Source organism: Chlamydotis macqueenii, chromosome 1 (genome assembly GCF_036417535.1).
Source record: "Chlamydotis macqueenii isolate bChlMac1 chromosome 1, bChlMac1.mat, whole genome shotgun sequence".
Classification (NCBI taxonomy): Eukaryota; Metazoa; Chordata; class Aves; order Otidiformes; family Otididae; genus Chlamydotis; species Chlamydotis macqueenii.
Genome location: NC_141556.1, coordinates 140,838,976 through 140,861,341, shown reverse-complemented (window position 1 = coordinate 140,861,341; position 22,366 = coordinate 140,838,976).

Genomic DNA, 22,366 nt, shown 5'->3' with positions numbered 1-22,366 from the left:
AGGAGAAAGGACAGACTACACTGATAAGATGCCAAATTGCACCACCAGCCCCTGCTTACACAGCATCAAACCCTTTTATTGCTTTATCCCTTCATTCCCCTATCTATATTCCTCCCCCAAATTGCCTAGATCCCTCCCTTTTCCCACCTTTGGTTCCTCCCCGATACATCCTTTAACAAGTCTTGTGCAATCTCCAAATTCTTCTCCTATGCATCCTATATTGTGTCCCACACTGGCAGGCAATAATAATCACTCAGTCCAAAAAGGTGATCCAGAAGCTTGCTCCCATGATCTTGATGGGTTTCATACCTGAACCATGGATCTGATGACTCTGGGAAAGCTCTGCAAGGAGCCTGGACAAGATATCCCTTCTTAGGAGTCTGAAATTTGTGCTTCTTTGCCTTTCATCATGCCTCTGTGTGCCTCTGTGGCTCTCCTGTGACAAGCTTGAGAGCAGCTGGGACAGGTTATTAACTGAGTTACCCCATCTGTCAGCATTTCTCTTCTGCTCTCTTTGTGTGTGCAGAGGAGCTTCTTGTCACTTTACCTAACAATATTCTTCAACAGAGCTCTAACATTTGAATATGAAATCTTGTTTATTATACCTGATTTAATTATATTTACTGTTTATGCTATAGGCTTATTTTAAATGTACAAGCCCCTGTGTTGTGCTTATGGAGTACATCTGTAAAGAATCTTTCATCTACAACGTTTTCAAACCACTTTGTGTCACATAAGATTGAGAGAGGCATTCTGCATAAGGGACTAATAGGCAATGGATCTTTAATTAATTTTTTTTTTTTTTTTTTTAAGACTATTTGAGAGCATTAGCCAGGAAGCACACTTGGGAAAATATATTCTGGAGGATAAATTCTGTCTCTAAGTAATTTCATAGTTTGAATTTCATATATTGCAGAACAAAACTCAAAGACTACAAACACTTATGAATATCCATTCTTTTTTTCCAACACAATGGAAGTGACTACAGGCTCTGTGCACTTTTGTGGAGGTTTCATTCTGAGTACTGAATCACTGTAGAGTAATGCATTTTTCTATACTATCAATACAGAAAGACTGATAACTTGCCAAGGCTTTCTGAATCACTCCCTGAGCTACCTGATTCTCCTTACTGAGTGTATAGGCAGCATTATTGCCTACTAAGAGAACTTTGACTTGGCCAAGTAGGATAGACTCTGCTGCCTAGGAATTGTAATACATCAGTTAAGCACCTAAAATAAAGCACCTGACTCCAGTTCAAAATAAATAACAGCACTTAGCCTGAGACAATAAATAAAATCAATTGCATTACATAGTATTTCACAGTTGAAGTTCTACCATCATCAAACTGCAGAAATTTTCCAAGTTATCTGGTGAAGAAAAAATATTCCTTTGGAAGCTGCATAAATTTCAAATTAAGAAAAAAAAAGTTCTATGGTCCTGTGCCTGTATTGAGCAAAATATTCCTGAGGTTAATTACATTTTTTTTTCAAGTATTATGTAAGTGGAAGTGCATGCTAGTTTATATCAAAATGTGCAAAATTCCCAAACTGTATCTCTGTTGTTCCTAAAGTGACTGTAAATATTAAATAAACTATAGTGACTTCTGAAAACATAAAGGAAAATTTCCACAAGTGTCTAATATAATTTGGGAAAAGTATCATGGCAAAACAGGATATATATTATATTTTTCATATATATATATATATATATATGTATATGATATCCCTCCATTATCTTCTCCACTGTTCCAGAGCTTTAATAGATTTTTGGAACTCACTTCAAAGAAACCTTAATTTAATCATCCACATTAGCTAGAGTAATTACAATTTTCAGTGCCCAACACTCCCAGACCTACAAATAGAATTACCTTGAAGTGTTATTTGTACTGGGATCTTAGCATTCAGAAGAGGCTGTGTAATTTCTGCCAAACTCCTGAGATTCAATAGGTGTAATGTCTTTTATCTGACTTCCATTTTCTTTCAATAAAGAAACTGAAGAAGTATTTTCTTTGAGATGTATAAAACTATCAAAATGGATAATACTTGAGTGACAAAGCACTAGCACTAGTAAAAATCAGAGGCCATGTGATCAAAAATCTGCCAGATATTAGTCTGGCACGTACATTCCTTGTTGCAGAAACTTATCTCAGGGTAATAATTATTTCTGTTTGTAAGCCTGGGACATTACATTGCAACATTCTTCAAATTATTGACTGAGGTAACACAGCTGTCCTCAATAGGAACATTTATAGGAGACAGATAGGTATCTATATTTGAGGTGCTGACACTGAAACAATAATTTAATCACGATTGTTTTCACTAATGAAATCCTTACTGTTCAGTCATTCCTAGCCTGGAATATTACAATATATAAACTGATGAGTCTTTCGTATTGTGAATATTTCCAGATGGAGTGCTGTAATGAAAACTTTAAGAGCTGCTGTGTCTTAGAGGAATACCTGGAGAGTTGGTTCATTCACCACACTTAAATCATTAATATGACACTATAGGTAGGGCAGCAAAAGAAATTGCATCTCCTCAAAATCTCCACTGCATTAGCTGGGATAAGTAACATTGCTTACTTTGCAAACTTCCTGTATATTGACTGAGATTCTCACTATCAACATTCGCTTTCTCCTATGCATTCTCTCCATTTTACAGCTTAGTCCATGTTTTGTCAGGTGATTACACATCCCTCCACAACTTTCTTGGAGGAATCTAGAGGTTAGCCATAATATATAATATAATGGCTGATCAAAGGATGGCAAATTACATATGTGGTACTGTAGATGTTGTAAGAAGCTCTTTTTGGATGTTCAGAACAGTCTTAGGTGACATAATTTATTTTCTTTTGTGATTAACTTCGAAACTATTCCACACTTCCATGATATTCCAATACGAGGATTGCAACAGAGGGTGACAGGCTGGGAAGGAAATCTAATCCTCTGTCAAGAAGGAATGCAGATTTTCAAATCAGAGGTTAGGCTTTGATTTAGGCCATCCTTCTTGAATAATGGAGTGAGTCAGGGGCATTGACGAGAATGACATTGGCAATTTGCCAGTACCAGTCTGATATATGTTTACACAAATTTGTATGTGGTTTAAACTAGACATATGTGAGAAATTGCTTTAAATTTTCGCAATGTTTTCAAAATTAACTTTTCATTGTCCAGCTTACCTGGAGAAGATGTGTTACAGGTGAGTAGAAAGCAAACATAAAATAAATTATGGAAATGGCATGTGAGTTTGTAGGACATGGAAGTGTTACTTATTTACTTATCTAGCTAGCTTTATAGACGTTTGGCATTACTTGTTCTGAATGTTACATGGCCACAGCATTAGTATGTTATATTTTTAACACTCAACATTTTTGAAAACCAACATCAAAGCACCATGAAGAAATAGAATCTTAGAATATAGAATACCAGGTTGGAAGGGAACTCAAGGATCATCTGGTCCAACCTTTCTTGGCAAAATTAAGAAATTCTTAAATTAAAAAGTTCTTAATGTAAATCTGGACAGCCATAATAAAAATAAATGTTAGTATATATTCAATAATTTTTTTAATTTTTTTTTTTGACAGCTCCAACATGTTTTGAAATGTTTCAGTGAAATTTATCTTAGAGGAAGACATTTGAAGATCTGCCTTTTTTTTTCTCTCTGTTTTTATTCCCATGAGCATTTACCTTAGACTGCATAAAAACTGAATATGTGAAGTAGATGTCAGATACATATGAAACTATGAAGTTTAAGTTTCCAGTTTGAACTTCATGCACATTTGAATTAATTACATATTGGATTTGAATGTCTACTTTATATTAGTTTCCACTATAACACAACATCCATGAGCAAATTTGAAGTATAAATTTTGAGCTTACCATCTCAGCCTTTCACTTTTAAGGTTCATATGATTTGTTCAAGTCAACTCACTGGCTAAAATTTAAGACTCTCTAAGGGCATTGTACCATATATCTAAAAGTAGTATAGGTGCCCATTCTTTTGAGCATCACTTTTCTTTGTGAAAGTACTGAAATGGAAGAAAAAAAAAAGTGTATATCTGAAACAGGAGAGGAAAATTTCCATAGCTTTATTCTTATATTGTGATACAGTATAATCAGACATATCTTCTCTTTGATAAACGTTACACTTCATCTTTAGTTTGTATGCTTTTGTTTGCCTCCCGTATACACACTATTTCCGACAACTAGATGTTCTTGTTGGTGAAAGCTTTTGGGTTTTTTCTGAAGTCATTTCAATAAGTGTCATAAGTTTCACTTTAATGAACAGTGAAAAGCAATAGAAGGAATTTCCCATTTTCCAGCTCCATAGCTATTGAATTATTATAGTTCTTTTCACAGGGACTATCTCATTAACTCTTTGTATATAGTTGTCATAGTTACTGCCTTATGCAACAAGAACAAAGCTTTTTACACCACAGGAATTTAATAGCCTGCAACTTATAATAACCTCCAAGTACTTTTCTCTAATTTAGTTTTGTTTAATGGCCAAAAAGGAAATAAAGAAATAAAGAAGAAAAAAAATAAAAGAAAAAAAAAGATTCTGTCTATCTTTAACAAAATACTAAAACAGACTGAGCTATTTTTTTTTTTTTTGTAGGGAAAGGAAATAATCATTTCCATTTCAGAAAATTTATCACCCACTGCAATTAAATGAAATAAGAGTATTAAGAAATCATAAGATCATACTTAAAATAAATTATACAGCACATACATAGAAATTCATTAATTCAATTCATTTAAATTACGTTCAATAGATATGACAGAAAACATAGGAAGTGTATCACACCTTTAGCTGTATCTGTTTCTAACATAAAATCTACACATGAATGAAGATTAAATATGCAGTGGAAATTAACATCTTATTATTCTAAAGAAAGAAAATCTAGCTTAGTTAAAGTAAATGACAGCATTTTGAAAAAAAATATACTCAGAATTAGTGATCACTCATCAAGGAGAAAGAGACTGAAAATAAATAGCACTCAGTTTCACCAAGATTACTTATATTCAATTTAGCGTAAATACTGTAAAATGTGTAATTTGAAATTTTCTTTAACAACTGCCTTATTTGTTTCTGAAAAGAAACAAAATTTAGTTTAATCTGGTTTTGACACAGTTTTGTTTTAGATAACTAATAATATCAAGTGTTCATTCTCCTGTATTTCTCTAACTTTTCACAGAGAAATAATATCAGACTATGAAATTCCCAAAGCTGATATTTCATTAGTACTCCATTATTAAATAAAGTCCATTTTTTAATTTAATCTTCTTTTTTTATCTTCATTTAACTAGATGAGGGAATATTCTCTTGCTATATTTACCCAGAAATATTCCTTTAAATTTTTGTGACATCAAGCTGTCATTTTTTTTAAACTGTTAAGCAGCTTAAGTAATTTGAAAGTCGTTTGGCAAAGACTTAGATTCACCTGGAAAAATCCAAGGAGTGGTCTCCAGTTTTTACTCTGATGTTGACGTCATCAGACAGAGTTCATTGATTTCAATGGATTATTCAGAATTAATTCTGATGTAATTCAAATTCATATTTGATTTTTGATCATTTCCTCAACAAAAGATTATTAAATCAATCTGTATGATTTATCCATTTGCAAGTACTGGATTTTGAGATATTTCCTGGCTTTGAGGAATACTTTATTCTATAAACAATAGGTCCCTGTCCTGAGATGCCTTATATTACAACCTGTCATATATGGGCAGGGGTCATATAGCAGTTATCTGAGGAAAGGGCTTGCGACCACCCCTCGCATTTAGTGCCTGCACAGAAGACCCAGAACCCTCTGGAATCAGAACCATATAAGCCCTCAAGAGGGCTTAATCAGAGGTGGAGACTGGATTACAACAGAGACTTCCTCAGGGAGCCACGTGTGTTCCCACCACCGGAGGATTGTTATGCCTGCCTGTCATTGTTGCTGGATCTAAGGGTAGTGATATCTCTTTCTCTCTCCCTCTCTTTCTATTTTCCATTTTCTCTTTTTTCTTCATATAAATCTTCTGATAAGAGTCCCGGCTATCAACTTTTTACGCTTTCCAAGTTTTCAAAGTTAATGAATTCCTTGATAAATAAATTGTTAAATCAATGATTTGGTGTCATTTCACCTTAATTTAGTCAGAGGGAATCACCAACCTGCTATACCCTGGGTTGTAACAAAATTTGTCTTTCACTTAGACAAAAAATGTGCGTACTTCTAGAGGACAGCCTGGATTCCTGAGGTCTGAACTGCCCTCTGGAAGTGCCTGCCTTCCTCCATGAAGGCTCCATGGGTACCCACCCTCCCTCCATGACATTCAGGGTAGTTGCTCCTCTGCTTAAAGTTTCACAGCTAAATCATTTAGATTAGTCAGCATTAACCTGGGTCCTAGTTATTTATTTGCAAAATTAGATTTACTGATCTAATTTACTGGGAAGAGATTACAAACAGTCCTACTCTTTTCTATAACTGGAAGAGAAGTTATTTCCTAGCAGAAATAATTTCTGCTAGGAACTTCTTCTCGGATAGAGATCAGTGGCCAGTTTTAAAATGCAGTTCTATGGATGTACACCTATTTTACTTAATTAAATTCAAATTTACAACTCATAAGTAGCTATTTTTCATATGTGTCTGTCATATTCACAAATCTCTTTAGATACATGTTAATTTTATCATAGAATCATAGAATGGTTAGGGTTGGAAGGGACCTTCAAAGGTCATCTAGTCCAACCCCCCTGCAAGGAAGAGAGACATCTTCAACCAGATCAGGTTGCTCAGAGCCTCATCCAATCCGGCCTTGAATGGTTCCAGGGATGGGTCTTCCACCACCTCTCTGGGCAACCTGTTCCAGTGTTCTACAACTCGCATTGTAAAATTTTTTTTCCTAATATCCAATCTAAATCTACCCCCCTCTATCTTAAAACCATTACCCCTAGTCCTGTCACAACAGGCCCTACTGAATAGCCTCTCCCTGTCTTTCCTGTAGGCCCCCTTGAGGTACTGACCACTACAAGGTCTTCCCAGAGCCTCCTCTTCTCCAGGCTGAACAGCCCAAACTCTCTCAGCCTGTCCTCATAGGAAAGGTGCTCCATCCCTCTCATCATCTTCGTGGCCCTCCTCTGGACCTTCTGCAACTGGTCCATGTCCTTCTTGTGTTGGGGGCTCCAGAACTGGACACAGTACTCCAGGTGGGGTCTCACCAGGGCAGTGTAGAGCAGCAGAATCACCTCCCTCAACCTGCTGGTCATGCTTCTCTTGATGCAGCCCAGGATGTGGTTGGCCTTCTGGGCCGCAAGGGTGCATTGCCTGCTCATGTTAAGCTTCTCATCCACCAGCACTCCCAAGTCCTTCTCCTCAGGGATAGTCTCGATCCATTCTCTGCCCAGCCTGTATTTGTGCCTGGGATTGCCATGACCCAGGTGCAGGACCTTGCACTTGGCCTGGTTGAACTTCATGAGGTTTGCATGGGTCCACCTCTCCAGCCTGTCAAGGTCCCCCTGGATGGCGTCCCTCCCTTCCAGTGTGTTGACGGCACCACACAACTTGGTGCTGTTGGCGAACTTGCTGAGGGTGCGCTCTATCCCACTGTCCATGTCGCCAACAAAGATGTTGAACACAGATCCCTGAAGAACGCCACTCATCACTGGTCTCCACTTGGACATTGAGCCATTGAACACCACTCCCTGAGTGCCAGAAAGAAAAGCATGAAGGACAAGACAAGGGAAAAGTTGGGGCTTTCTGAGTGAAAAAATGTGTGAAATTGTAAAACATATAAAAGTGAAAGCCAAAATTCCATTTTAAAAATTGTTTGGTATTTTGTAAGAGTTACTGTGCTTTTTGATCTTTTTAGTTTCAAGGAAGGACATAATATGTCCTCGTGTATCTCATGTTCAAACATTCCTGGTGTATATTATTGGTCTGTATGTGTGAGAAAAGAGAGCATAAATAAACAATAGGCAAAAATAAATCAAAATTAAGATAAATAATTTTTACTTCAGCATAAGAAGTATGTTCTTGGAAGCCACTCAGCCTTGCAAACAGACTGTGTTAATGTGTTCAGACTTAGCAAAGAACAAATGTATAGGTCATGTCAAACTACATTAAATTGTTTGCTATCAGCTAAATGAATGACAATAAAAGCTTTAGAACCTTTAACGCTTGAGCAGCTTTTCATCTAATTTCTTTCTTACTTTTCTATTTGGCAGAATGACAGCCTAGCTCATTACCTTCTTCCTCATCACCTTTGCCTTGTGATGTGAGGGTGAGCTGTTTAATAAAGGTCAAACAAACTAGGAACTATGAACATTAGGTCTTAGTGTAGATTTATTTGACAAATCCACAAAACAATTATATGGTGAGCTTTTCATTGACAAAGCTGAGAAGCAAAAAAAAAAAAAAAAACACCCCAGACCCAGTGTTTCCATATCTACCCTTAAAAATACTATAATTTGTTATTTTCTTCAACAATTAACATTGGAGTATCTGGTTTTAGAAGACACTGTACTACTGACTGTTTATTCAAGGGAGTGGTAAGTGGGCTGGACAGACTGCACCTCTGCGTCTTCATTTCAGAAATGTAGTTTGAATGTATCTATCACACAACCTTCTAAACAGATGTTGATGCTTCACATAAAACATTGAAATGATTGGTTTTAGTTACTCTTTTTACATTCCTCTTCTTTGCAGATTCAGCTTTACAGGCTGTGTGGGAGCTGTGGGAGTTGCTGTGTGTGTTACAGGTGAATGCTGCTCGCTGAAGGTCTCCATTAATACCGTTTAAGTTGATGGTGAATGTAGGCACAAGCAAAGTTGCCTAGTGGCCATGTTCTGCACCATGGCACTGCTGATTTCTTAACCTCTGTCATGCCTTGTTACTGTTGTGGGAGCTGCTGTGGGCCATGGCCTTCCCAGAAACTTCTTCATTGCTGCCTCTGCTGTTCCTTTGAAGATAGCTTCAGATGTTTAAATGGGTCTTCATCAGTCTGTCACCACCTATCCAACCAAGGTGCTTTGTCTGACCCTGCTTTTGTTCTGTATGAAATGCACAGCCACTGTCATGGGAAGGCAAATTTCATTTTTCCTTGTGCTGCTGAGAAGCCTAAAGCTGCGGGGTTCCTATTTCTTCTAAAATGTTTGATTCTGCAGTCCAACAACCGACATAAATGATGTTAGAGATTCACAGATTGTCTCTGTAAAAGCAAGTATCATGGATAGTTTGCAGTTACCAGATCAAAAAATCTTCCATCTGCCAGATATTCCCAACATTCCTGCTATTAGTTGTGCATTTATAAAATACTGATTGAGGAATGCACTGAGTAGACCATTGGCATTTAAGGACCATGTTAAGTGTTGTGGTTTAACCCAAGTCACCACACAGTTTCTCGCTCACCCTCCTGTTCCCTAGTGGGAAGTGGCAGAGAACTGAGAAGAAAAGAAAACTCATGGGTTGAGATAAAGACAGTTTACTAAGATAGCAAAGGAAAAGTACAATAATAACAAAATACAAGGGTATTAAAATACACAAAATGAACAATGTACATTTTCTCACCACGCGATCTCCCAACGGCTGATACAGCCGGTCCCGAGCAGCGATCACGGAAACGAAACCGAGCAGCAAGCAAAGGAGCAAAAGCAAGCTAGCAAGGTACAGGGAACAACACCAGCAAGAAAGAGAGAAAGATGGATGCCAGGAAGCCAGATACCTCACCATGGGCAACCTCCACTTATATACTGAGCATGACATTTATGGCATGGAATACTCTCTTTGGCCAGTTTGGGTCAATTATTCTGTCTTTTGCCCAGCTTCCTGCATCTACACGTTACCGAGACTTGGAAAGCTGTACAGTGTCCTTGGTCTCATTAACAACACCTCATATCACTGGTGTGTTTATTAACATTCTTCACATCTGAAATCCAAAACACACCAGCTACTGAGAGGAAAATTAACTCCATCCCTGCTGAAACCAGGACAGTTCAGTTAAATGTTCATGACACCACCTTATTCCTTATAGACATTAGGCATTTCCTTAATAAAATATTTGTCATTCTTATTCACTACCATAGTAGTACTTTCATAGTAGTCATCAGCTATGCTGTGCACACTTTATGAATTTAAGACCTTATTAAAAGAGCCAGCATATGCTTTACCCCAAGTTTTATATTTCTCAGTCAAATTTAGAGAAACTTCTGTAAGTACTAACACTCCTCCCAGTGACTGATATTTTGATGACTGTTGATATGTAGAGTTTTCCATTGCTTACGAATATTCATGCAGAAAACATTCATGCAGAAATAGATTCCTGGATAATTGCAACCCTTTTATTTAAACAATGTCTTGCACTAATTTAAGTTCTTTGATGAGAGCTGGATTTACATCCATGAATATCCCAGTAGTTTACTGTGTCTTTTGTTAAATGCTTCGCTAAATAGGTGAACTCCTAATTGAGTACTCTCCAAATTCCACTAGAAGAATCAAATTCCATTCTTCCCTTCTCTTTTTATTTAATTTTTAGTATATTTTTGAGGTGACTATTCCTGTAGACATCTCAGCCAAACATTTTCAATGTTGCCATAATCAAGATCTTTCCAGTCATGTTAGTCCTTTAAGGGCTGTCTACTGAAAAAGTTTTAACCTCCATTGCTCCTATGTCTATCTGTGTAACTGAATATTAAAGCTATCCTAGTGTTATATTCATTAGCTCCTCATAGTCTATTCTGAAACACTAGTGTTCCTTTCAGGAGAGCTCCCTGTACAAGTACTGTGCAGAAGATACTGTAACTCATTTGGTAAAACACAGTAATTCAACTCTGCTTATACAGAAATACTGAGCATTTCTAACTGTTATAGCATGACCAAGAGACTAAGCACTATTCTGTCGTATTACTGGAGTTCGTATATTTTATAAAGGAACTTAAGACCTGCATGACAAGATTTGTCTGCTTTTTATTTAGACAGGTAAATAACAAGATTTTAGGCATCTAAATTTGAATTGACAGTCTCATCTTTACTTTTAGCATTGTTATTTCACAAATTTTATAAAGTAAAAGCATCTTTTCCCTCACAAGAAAATTTTGCATACTTACAGCAGAAGCAGTCAGTCACCATGTACAAAGCAAGAAGAGTGAAGATTTCATAAACTGCACCTGTTATACCATTTATCCAGCAACTTTCTACCTAACATCTTTCAGTATGTTCTGTTCTAGAAGGATGGAGGTGCAGGGTTCTTTTCATATCCTGAGGTTACTAATGGTAAGCCACGTTTTTCAATTCCACTTACTTCTGATAGTCTGACAGAAGTACCACATGGCAGGGAATGGAGAGGAATTTTGGCAGCACTGTTCAGAATAAAAGACATCTGCTCTTGACTAGTGGAGCAGTTCTTTATGGCAGCTTATTTGTTTTACAACATTTATTTTTGGGAGGGGAAGTTGTAATGTCAGTGTGCAGGATCTTCTTTTGATTGTTGAATGATGTTATATGGTGGTTGAGGCTTGCAGTTCATGAAATAAGGTGTCATCACTGGTAATTGATGATTGCCATATCAAACTAAAAATAAAACAAGCTGCTTATATTTGTTCTCATCATCATAAAAATCTGCAAAGTCATAGAAGAGGTTTTCTTGGTTCTGACAGACTGTGACCTTTCCCATTAATTGTGAGCAGACAGGCACAGTTAGATTTTTATTGGCAGGCAAAAGCCTGAAAAACATTCTGGCTTGGGAGAAGAGAAGAGTCTACATCATCTGCTCCTGTTCTACCTACCCATGAAGTCATTGACAATGATAGATCCTTTTTCAGAAGGATTTTCTTTAAGTATCTGTGTAGTACTGTATATCTCTGTCCTAAAGAATAGCACTGTAAAAAGCTTCTAAAAGGTCTGTAGGTGACAGAGGATACCAGAAAACTGTTGAGACTGGTAATAAAAGAAAATGGACAAACTAGAAGACACAAACTGCACACATCACTTGTAATGCAGGATTATATGACTTCCAGGGCTGTACAGACTGTTTTGCCAGGAATATACCCTTAAAATTCAAGGAATTGTATATTGATACAGCACCAAGAATATTATGTTTCAAAATAATTAATTCAACAACTCTTAACTTGTAGAATATGGTCTTTGAGAAAATCACATCATGAAACTAGGTCCTAAATACTTTATTTGTACCTTAGTAATCCTCAGTCTAGGTACTGACACTTTTATCAACATTGAAAGAAATCTTGGGAAAGAAACTCCTAGAAAATAAAGAAGTCTAAACAACAAGAAGGAAGATTTCACAGCCATAGGGTTTTTTAGAAGAGTGAGAAAAAGCAATTAAAATAGGAAGGTCAGAGAAGGATTAGAGAGCCCTTCACAGCAACAGAAAACCTCAACTACTGCAGAACTAAATTTCTGGAAAACACCAGGAGAATTCCAAGTTATTAATTATTTTATTTCTGTTTCCAGCTCCTTTTCCAAACATATAATGAAGTGCTTGAAGCCTTGCTATAAGGAAACCTTTTTTTGGAAGTAGGAAGAGAGAGGAAGTCATTTCAGATTTACTTGGTGTTTACCATGAGATATTGAGGTGAAATATGACCTCGGGGGCTTTTACATACACAAATATAATAAATCCAGATCGATGAATGTTTTATTAAAGATCAGCTTCTGTGACTCAATAAGTTTGAATCTTAGGAGTTTAACTGCTTTGGAAGCTAGTATTTTCAAGTGCCAGGAAAAAGGTGAAGCTTATTTGTAGCAAAGAGGACTTAGTCTACAGTGTCTGGTGAATTTGGTTTATTAAAATATTGGTACATCCATCAGTAATATTTAGGAAACACTGACACAGAGAATGATGCAGTCAGTCATGTGAAGGAGAAAGAGGTGAATGGGAACAACTAACATAGATTTGTCATGGGTAAATTCTCCTTAACAACCTGAGTGTCTTCTAGCATGAAATGAATGTGGGAAAAAGAGTGAAGTGAATATTGTCAACTTTGTCTTTAGCAAGGCTTCAACACAACCCTGAACAACATCTTTCTATGGGATGTTATAATCTAGATTTATATAATCTATTTGGGATGATATAATCTAGATGGCTGGACAACTAGATCAGTAAAAAAACCTGGTGGGGTTATCTATCCAACCACTGCCAGTTTCAAGTACCTCAAGGACCTATCCTGGGATCTGCCTGGCTTCTGATCTTTACCAGTGGCCTGGAAGAGGACAGGGTGTGGACCCTCATCACGTTTAGAAGTGGGGGGGGGACGGGACTAATCAATACACCTAAGGCTAGGGCTGTTTTTCAGAGTGATACTGACAGACTTGAGAAACATTACAATAGGAATTTCATCACAAACAAGTAGAGCTGCAAAGTCCTGCATGTTGGAAAGACTAAATTCCTGCAGTGGTGCAGGCTGGGGTCAGAGGGGCAGGGGAGCAGGTCTGTGGGAAAGGCCCAGGGTGGGGTGGAAGGCAGCGAGTTGAATGTGAGTCCATGGTGTACCCTGGCAGTGATGGTGAACAGTATTATGGATATCCTGGGCTTACGAACAAGAGCAAAGCCAGTAAATGAAGAGAAGTGACTATTCCCTTTTCCACAGGACTCAATAGACCACATTTGAAGTATCACATCCAGCTTTGGGCTCTCCAAATTCACATTATTTAGTCACTTACAAATGGCATTTAGCACAACCTTCAGTGCCTTTGGATGAATCTACCAGTGTTGTGTACCAAGTAGAACCTCAATGGCACAGTGTGCCTATGTTTAACTGAGGTGAGACTTTGGTCTCCACCGGCTGTAACAGGAACTTAGACACTTAGCTATCAGATAGACACTATGCTTAGATATTTTAATCTGGAGCCGAGTCCTACTCTAGATGCCTTCTGAACAGGTAGCATCAGACTGGGAGTTTTAAAGGTGAAAGAACCTAAAGGAGAAGACAACATTTTTTTTTTTTTTTTGTGGAAGCAGGCACTAATGGAGGGGTATATACATATGTGAAAACTCCTCAAGGGAATCCTATGTAAAGAGCTGAGAATACTTAAATATCAGCCCACTTGGCCTTGCTGTATTGAGGACTAAAAGTTAAATGACTTTGCCAGTCTGGACCTTGCCACTGACAGAAGGATTGAAATTTAGTCTGGATTTGTTTAATAAGTTTGTGAACATGTAGAAGAGAATGTGGTTAGCAGTATGCAACTGATACTAAACTGCAATAAAGTGATCAATGTTGTTTGAGGAAGATAGCCTGGAGACATAAAACAAATGAGTAAGTTAATATTAAGGTTCATTTGGAGATACAGATGTGATTTTTCTCCTAAGAAAATATGCAAAAATGCATTAATATAATGGCTTCTGTGTTGGAGTAACTATAAATTACTTTTAATGGGCACACTGTCACAGTGTTAAAATGGACACAATAGGTAAAAACATTCTTTCGATTGATGGCAAGTATATGCAAAAGCACACAGTCATAGGGATATTATAGATAGGGAGATAATTATGATTCATATGAACATGCAATATCATTGTAATTGCATATTACATATTGCTGAAAGATAATTAGTCCAGTGAGAAATTTTAATATGGATTAGATGTGCTGGAAGAATTGCCTCGAAAGTTAAAAAGGAAGGCTGGATGGTCTCTGCCCAAATCCCATTAAATCTTTTGAGGATCAGTGGATATAGACATCTATCTTTCAAAAGCTCCTCTAAGAAACTCAGCCTAAATAAGTCTTGGGTATTTAAGTAAAGGCAAAAGAGGAACATAGTTATAATCTGTGACCTAGGATAGAGAAAAAATAATTAATATCTACAAAGATAAAGAAATATAGAAGATAATATGTAAGAAAGAAATGTTTAATCTGAAAAACAAATCCTATATCCATATAGTACTTGCTGGTATGTGGAAGAGAAGGAAGATTAATCCTGCACCGTATTAAACATGAAAAATACAATTTCAGTAGGAAAAAAAAAGAATCCTGTTGTAGCAATAAAATGTCTTGAATACTGTCATAGGTCTTTCCTACCTTTAACCTCTACATTCTTGTGACTCAACACTATTTTGGGAATAACATTTAGTTGTATTCATATTCCAGTTACTTAGATGGAAAAGTGAATGAAAAGATTTTTAACTGCAAAGATGTGGTAGTATCAATACAATGTTACTAACTGAAAGATGTTCATATTCCAATATTTTTCATCCAAAAGTAAAAAAAAAAAAAAAAAATTACTGATACTCTTATGGTCTATGTTTCTGCTATTTTTGAGGCTAGAAGCTCTTGTTTTCCCCATATATTCTGGCCATTTGTATGATTAAGGCCATGGAATAAGCTTTCTGTCACAGCTTCTACGTATTACTGTATTTTTAAGCAGCACAGTCTCATGAACAGCCATGAACTGCAGCCAGTTAGGAATATGTAAAGGACTGGCTGTTTTAAGCACCACAGTAGTCAAGTTTGCAGTCTAGGAGCAGGGATATTCAGACTCTTTAGGTCAATTAATAGTCAATTGCTTCACTCTTCCCTTCTCCTTTTGAAGAACTGTGAGCCTTAAGGAATACAAGAGATAGCTGTCTTTGTACTCTTCTAAGTACATAGTGTATGTCAGTACGAGTTTTCTTTTTTTTTTTCTTTTTTTTTTGGTAGGACTAGCTTCTAGAGGTTTTACATCCAATAAACTTCCTTTATGTGAGGGCTTTTTTCTGGCTCAACGGATTGAGTATATTTGATTGCTGTAAGAATGTATACCACCATCACTAATGGTAAATGTAGTAACTTATACAGTTGCATTAGTAATTTGTTAACACAAAAATGCCGTTCTTGGCTATACTTATATCTGGAATATATAAGCCTATAGTTTTTCAGTGGAACCACCTTGAAGAATCTATTTGGGTAAAGATTTTCCACATCCTTCCTGATCATACTAAAAAGAGTGTTAGAAGTTTTTACTGACATTGTATTGCATTGTATTGTATTGACAATACATTGATATTATGCACTTTGTAGAAATCCTAAAATGAAAGCCATTTTCTTTGTTTTTATTTTCCTTTAAAATAAATCTCATTCGCCAACTACATTACATGCAAGCATCTCTGGTAAGATAAAGTTATTAAGAATAAACCTAGCCAGGCCACTAAGTAATATTTTCAGTTACTTTCTATCATTCAGGGACCTGATGGGCCAAGTGCCATGGGAGGCCCCAAGAGGGGCCCAGGAAAGTTCGTCCATATTCAAGGAGCACCTCCTCCAAGCTCAGCAGAGGTGCATCCCGATGAAAAACAAGTAGGGCAAAAAGGCCAGGAGGCCGGCGTGGATGAGCAAGGAGCTCCTGGACCAACTGAAAGTGAAAAAGGAAGCCTACAGAGGGTGGAAGTGGGGACAGGTAGCCTGGGAGGACTACAAAGAGGCTGTGCGAGTGGCCAGGGATAAGGTAAGGAAGGCCAAAGCCCTGGCAGAACTGAATCTGGCCAGGGATATAAAACGTAACAAGAAGAGCTTTTATAGGTACGTAGGGGACAAAAGAAAGTCCAGGGAAAATGTAGGCCCCCTCCAGAAGGGAACTGGTGTCCTGGTTACCCAGGACATGGAGAAGGCTGAGGTTCTCAATTACTTTTTTGCCTCAGTCTTCACCGACAAGAGTTCCTGTGCCACCACCCAAGCTGTAGAAGGTGCAAGCAGGGACTGGGAGGATGAAGAACTGCCCATTGTACTCGAAGAGCAGGTTCGGGATCATCTAAGGAACCTGAAGGTGCACAAGTCCATGGGTCCTGATGAGATCCATCCTCGGGTCCTGAGGGAACTGGCGGATGAAGTTGCCAAGCCACTGGCCATCATATTTGAGAAGTCGTGGCGGTCTGGTGAGGTTCCCGATGACTGAAAGAGGGGGAACATAACCCCTATTTTTAAAAAGGGGAATAAGGAAGACCTGGGTAACTACAGGCCGGTCAGCCTCACCTCTGTGCCTGGCAAGGTCATGGAGCAGATTCTCCTGGAAACCATGCTAAGGCACATGGAGAGCAAGGAGGTGGTTGGTGACAGCCAACATGGCTTCACCAAGGGCAGATCGTGCCTGACGAATTTGGTGGCCTTCTATGATGGGGTGACAGCATCGGTGGACAAGGGACGAGCAACTGACATCATCTACCTGGACTTGTGCAAAGCTTTTGACACTGTCCCACACAACATCCTTCTCTCTAAACTAGAGAGACATGGCTTTGATGGACGGACCACTCGTTGGATAAGGAGTTGGCTGGATGGCCGCACTCAGAGAGTGGTGGTCAACGGCTCAATGTCCATGTGGAGACCGGTCACGAGTGGCGTCCCTCAGGGGTCCGTGCTGGGCCCGGCCCTGTTCAACATCTTTATTGGCGACATGGACAGTGGGATAGAGTGCACCCTCAGCAAGTTTGCTGATGACACCAAGTTGTGTGGTGCCGTCGACACGCTGGAAGGGAGGGATGCCATCCAGAGGGACCTTGACAGGCTGGAGAGGTGGGCCCGTGCCAACCTCATGAAGTTCAACCAGGCCAAGTGCAAGGTCCTGCACCTGGTCATGGCAATCCCAGGCACAAATACAGGCTGGGCAGGGAATGGATTGAGAGCAGCCCTGAGGAGAAGGACTTGGGAGTGCTGGTGGACGAGAAGCTCAACATGAGCAGGCAATGCACCCTTGCGGCCCAGAAGGCCAACCGCATCCTGGGCTGCATCAAGAGGAGCATGGCCAGCAGGTCGAGGGAGGTGATTCTCCCCCTCTACTCTGCCCTGGTGAGACCCCACCTGGAGTACTGTGTCCAGTTCTGGAGCCCCCAACACAAGAAGGACATGGACCAGTTGCAGAAGGTCCAGAGGAGGGCCACGAAGATGATAAAAGGGCTGGAGCACCTCTCTTATGAGGACAGGCTGAGAGAGTTGGGGCTGTTCAGCCTGGAGAAGAGGAGGCTCCGGGGAGACCTGATAGTGGTCTTCCAGTACCTCAAGGGGGCCTACAAGAAAGATGGGGAAAGGCTGTTTAGTGGGGCCTGTTGCGATAGGACGAGAGGTAATGGTTTTAAAATAGAGGGGGGTAGATTTAGATTGGATATTAGGAAAAAATTTTTTTACGATGCGAGTTATAGAACACTGGAACAGGTTGCCCAGAAAGGTGGTGGAGGCCCCATCTCTGGAAGCGTTCAAGGCCAGGCTGGATGAGGCGCTGAGCAACCTGACCTAGTCAGGGATGTCCCTGCTCCTTGCAGGGGGGTTGGACTAGATGACCTTTGAAGGTCCCTTCCAACCCTAACCATTCTATGATTCTATGATTCTATGATTAACAGAGGGTGTATGGCTTTACAGGCAAGTCAAGTCATTTGTTGCTCAACTCTACCACTGCTAAGAGCAACATAGAAAGTCAACAAGGAATTTTCAGCCAGGCTGACTAGCAGTTTGGCAAGGGTCCACACTGTATGACCCGTGGCTCAAACGTCCGGTTTTACAAAGGATGTCAAGGCAGAAATTCTGTGTCTCAGAAATGTAAGCAGTTACTATTAGAGCAGACACATATACTCCTAAAGTACCAATTCACAGAGCCAAAGGTCAAAAAAGAACCAGTTTCCATCCAATCTGATCATCTGTATACTACAGGCAGTTAAGCATGCCTTACTTCTTCCTAGAAAGAGATAAATTCTTTAAAACATGTAAAGTCTAAACCTTGTAAAAAGATACAATGTAATGATCAAAGTTTGCTCTAGCTTTGAATAAATCAGAATCCATCAATGATTTCTCTTCTCTTGTAAATGTTCCAGATAAAGTAAACATTGTGAACATTTATATCCATAGCCAGTCAGCAGAAAAGACAATAGATTAAATACCTTCTCAGCTTGAAAAACATTATATGTTAATGGCATTCCTAGACAAAAAGTCAGTTTTGTTTTGTTTTATTTTATGTTTTTTCCTGAGGAAATAGTGTTTTCATGCTCTAGAAAGGAGAGTTTTGTAACACAAGAGAGAAAGCTTTGGTGCTGCTGTCAAAACTGATGAAGGAGAATAAAGGATTTCACCTTCAAAGGCAAAATGGAGATGAATAGGTAGTGATAGCAAGGATAAATGAAAAGCCAATGCAGTCATACAAATACCAGTCCTAAGAGGCCTGAAAGAAGCTATTAGGATTCACTCCGCGGTTCTCATTTTCACACAAGCAGGGTGAGTGAGCACCAAAGGCTCATGTAACAAGCTATCGATGCAGCCTCTGGGCGTGGACTTCATCAGCAGCACATTGTGTGTTATGGATTACCATTGTGATGGCTCTGTTGCAAATTCCAATAAAACCTATCAAGGAAAGTAACTTGGCCGGGGTGGGGGGAGGGGGGCGGCATGAGTAGGGGGGCATGCAGTGAACATCTGCTCCCTGTATTAATCCCGTATATTCCCAGCCTGTTGTCAAGGATATCCCATAGCAATAAATAATTGACAAATTGGGTCATTCGATATTGCCTCTCCTCAAGTTTACGTCACAATCCTCTATCAATATTGCAAGAAAATGCATGGGGATATGCATTTTGGAGGCCAATTCTCAGCAGCCAGTCATGCTAAATCAGCAGAAAACTTGACCCTTTGTTCTTTATAAATATTCTAGCTGGTTAGCTTGGCCTTCTCATGGTGATGAAGGTCTTAAGTAGCAATTTTCTTATTTGACAAGATAGGGTTCCAGGAAGATTAAGCAAAACTCCACAGAATAATGTTATAGCAGGGACAAAATCTCAACCTCAGTGCCACCCTATCTGGCCATTCTTTTTTTTTTTTTTCTTACTGTCAGGCTTATTTAATGAAAAAAGTCACAAAGTTCATGTTTTTATTTTATTTCTTCTAGCACAATAACTATATTTCTCATACTATAATTACTATGAGATCTGTTTCATCAAAAGTTTGGCACACCATAGTTTTTTAAACATATGTAGGATACTTTTGGAACTTGACACTGCCCTTGAAGCCCCATTTGACACTATACAATCAAAGGTATTGAACAAGTAGCGTGGGGTCAGTTGCAACAGAGAGATGAAATGCAAGAAGGCATGCACTAGTAAGAGTTCCCCTCCAAGTGCCTTGATGAACTTGTCTCTTTGTCTTACTGACCTTTCAGAGGAGGTTGTTGCTGCATGGTTAGATTCTTAGCACTTTCTTTCTATTTGTGTTTCTCCAGAGCGTGAAACTGAGTCCTAAGCAGGCTTTCTTCTTCCAGAAGGACATTTCAACAAGGTGTTACTGGGATTGGATTAAAAGAAGAACTGAGACCTAACCCTAAAACAGTTGCACCAGAAGAAAAGAAGCACACGAGATTACTGAAACCACACACACTGCTGAATCACTTGAACATGCTTTTCTAGAGTAAGGTCCTTACTGCTACTCTCTATATGTCTTTCTCCCAGATTTTTGGATCTGTTCATACAGGCTCAGGCAGACACCTCAAAATTAGTCAGCTTCAAGGGTATTCTTTTTGAGTTTTTTCTCTGCAAATTTGTGAGTTATTTATTTATTTATAAGGAAGCTGAGGTTTTAAGTTACAGTGGTTAACAACGCTTCAACAAAATTTGCTATTTTCTTTGATAAAAAAAAATGCTGTGTTGGTGAAAACCATTTCCAGACAATTCCAAGACTCCTTTTTCTTTATTCAGGAAAATGTCTTATTTCAAACACGGAATTTTTGACTAGCAAATAAAATGAAGGTATCTCAGTCACCTAACTGCCAGACATATGGACTCAAGTCCTTCTTGCCAGTGAGGTAGATCCTCACTAAAACTAACTAGCTAAGGGCGACAGCCCTTCATTTTGATAATTCTCAGTGTTGCTTCAACACATAACAAAATAATAGCAATAATAGTAATAATAATAGTGATAATAATTAGTAAGTTATTTTGCAAGTAGAGTTTTAGCCAGCTTGTTTGGTAGCCACAGCCTATTCACTTAGGCTGCTGATTACTTTTTCTGCTAAACACTCTCCACTTGTATTGGATTTGCATGGCAAGGTTTTGGTAGCAGGGGGGCTACAGGTGTGACTTCTATGAGAAGGTGCCAGAAGCTTCTTCTGTGTCCGATAGATCCAATGCCAGCTGGCTCCAAGACAGACTCACCACTGAGCAAGGCTGAGCCAGCAATGGTGGTAGCGCCTCAGCAATAATATTATTTAAGAAAGGGGGGGAAAAAATCTGTACAACTGTAGCCAGAAAGAGGAGTGAGAATATATGAGAGAAACAACTCTGCAGACACTAAGGTCAGTGAAGAAGGAAGTGGGGGAGATGCTTTAGGTGCCAGAGCAGAGATTCCCCTGCAGTCTGTGGTGCAGCCTGTGGTGAAACAGGCTGTCCCCGTGCAGCCCATGGAGGACCCCATGCTGGAGCAGGTGGATACCTAAAGGAGGCTGTGACCCCATGGGAAGCCTGTGCTGGAACCTGCAGGCCTGTGAAGAGAGGAGCCCACGCTGGAGCCGATTTGCTGTCAGGACTTGTGACCCCGTGGGGGACCCATGCTGGAGCAGTCTGTTCCACCTTATAGAACGCTCGAGCAGTTTGTGTAAAACTGCAGCCCGTGGGAAGGACTGACATTGGAGAAGTTCATGGAGGACTGTCTCCCATGGGAGGACCTCAAGCTGGAGCAGGGGAAGAGTGTGAGGAGTAGTCCCCCTGAGGAGGAAGAAGCAGCAGAGACAACGTGTGATGAACTGAATGCAGCCCCTATTCCCCATCCCCCTGTGTAGCTGGTGGGGAGGAGGTAGAGAAATCAGGAGTGAAGTTAAGCAGCCCAGGAAGAAGGGAAAGGTGAGGAGAAGGCATTTTAACATTTAGTTTTTATTTCTCATTGTCCTGCTCTAATTTCTCCAAAGTCAACTCTGTTTTGCCCATGATGGTAATCGCTGAATGATCTCTCCCTGTCCTTATCTAGATCCACAAGCCTTTCATGGTATTTTCTGTCCCCTTTTCTCTTCCCCTGGCTGCAGAGGGGGAGTGACAGATCGGCTTTGGTGGCCACCTGGCATCTAGACAAGGTCAACCCACCACACCACTCAACCTGCCAACTCAGTGTTTTATCCACATTACCCTAGTGCATCCCAATAGCCCTGTTAATGAAAACATGCGGATGTCTTCTTGCAGCTGAATTCAAGAAAGCACTCATAAATATCCACTGTCAAACTAATAGAAAAGTTGTGCACTGAAACTGTGAATAAGCTGACTAGTAGACTCTGTTTTGTCTTGCTTTTCCATTAATTTTGTTTCAGATTTTTTTTTAAGCCTTAGGAAATTATGCAGTTGGATTTCATTTTGATTCTTTCAAGTCTGCCAGCATATAGAGGCTGACAGTGACAGTCCTCCCCAGCAAGCATAGGGACAGTTGAAGTACGTGATGAGTTTCCTAG